The sequence below is a fragment of the Octopus bimaculoides genome, chromosome 8, assembly GCF_001194135.2.
Source record: "Octopus bimaculoides isolate UCB-OBI-ISO-001 chromosome 8, ASM119413v2, whole genome shotgun sequence".
Taxonomy (NCBI): domain Eukaryota; kingdom Metazoa; phylum Mollusca; class Cephalopoda; order Octopoda; family Octopodidae; genus Octopus; species Octopus bimaculoides.
This window is the reverse complement of record NC_068988.1, coordinates 81,559,866-81,561,124: the sequence shown is the minus strand read 5'-3', so window position 1 is coordinate 81,561,124 and position 1,259 is coordinate 81,559,866. Positions and strand designations below refer to the sequence as shown.

The 1,259-nt window shown below is 33.9% G+C and overlaps 1 protein-coding gene across 1 annotated transcript in view; it reads left to right on the top strand.

Moving 5' to 3' along the window:
* LOC106870397 (tolloid-like protein 1) overlaps positions 1–1,259 on the top strand; it is a gene marked incomplete at its 5' end in the record, with an annotated part of 261,346 nt that overhangs the window by 154,679 nt on the left and 105,408 nt on the right.

Here is a 1,259-nt window from a genome sequence, read left to right as displayed (position 1 = left end):
TATATATATATATATATTCTATTATATTATATATGTATTATATATATCCTCATAAAAAGCAAAGTTTGTTTGTTTGTATGTTGACTGCCAAAAATGCTAAATAAGATTGATAACATTTCAGGTTTTGCATGTCATTTCAATTAATTTGACCATGCTGCAGAAAACTGGGCACTTATCTTCCAAAAACGGAATGGGGTGGGGAGCGAGTTGGTAATGTATCGGCTCCTGTTTCTAGCAATCCACCTACTCTCTATTTAACAGCTATGCTTTTTACTGTGTGAAAAAATACTCTCCCTGTCACTCAATCCATGTCCAACTTTCTCTAAGTTTATACATTACATTTATTCCTTTGAAGTCACCCCCCACCGACCTCTGTGTCCCTCTATATGTTTCTATCTCTCTCACTATCTTCCTCTCTTTCTCTCTAGTTGTATATGTGTCTCTATCTTGCTACCTCTACCTTTTTTTCTCTCTAGAGAAAAAATACATGTGACAGATAGAAAAGGGGGCTGGAGAGTAAAAACAAGTGAGACAGAGACAGAATAAACGTTTATTTATAATATCTAAAGTGTGCTTCAATACTACCACTGCAGCTGCTAATACCTATTAATTTATACGTCAACCACTATTACTAACACAACCACAACTTATTGCCATCAACCATGCTTCTCAGAAATTGTCCAATGGTACATATATGGTTATGACTGAACTAGAGCCTCACATTATCAAAGCAAAAATCTTCACTGGATGTGGTAAGGGAGACATCAATTATACCTAGAATAGCTCTAATAATAACAGATGTCCCCTTTTGTTTCAAATGATTGTCATTCCCAATGACAGTCAGTTACGCAATGACCATTAACAAGTCCCAAGGACAAGCACTGCTGGTTGTCAGTCTCCATCTAGAAGAGGACAGTTTCTCACATGGTCAATTGTGTGTAGGTTGTCCCAGAGTAGGAAGTCCACAGAAACTCTTCATATATGCTCCAAAGAAATAAATTTAAAACATTGTATATACTGAAGTTCTGTAAATGTTTTATAATTTTCGTACAATACATTTCTCTATTATTATCTGTATTACTTTCTGTATTTAGATATTCTAAATATATTTTTTTAACCTTTTAACAACTTTTATTGTAAGGAAAATGGGCATTACAATAGATGTCAATATGTGCCTTTTGAATACATTTCAACATTGTACAGACCAAGTCAAATGCCATGAGGCCCACTAGTATATATATATATATATGTATATATAT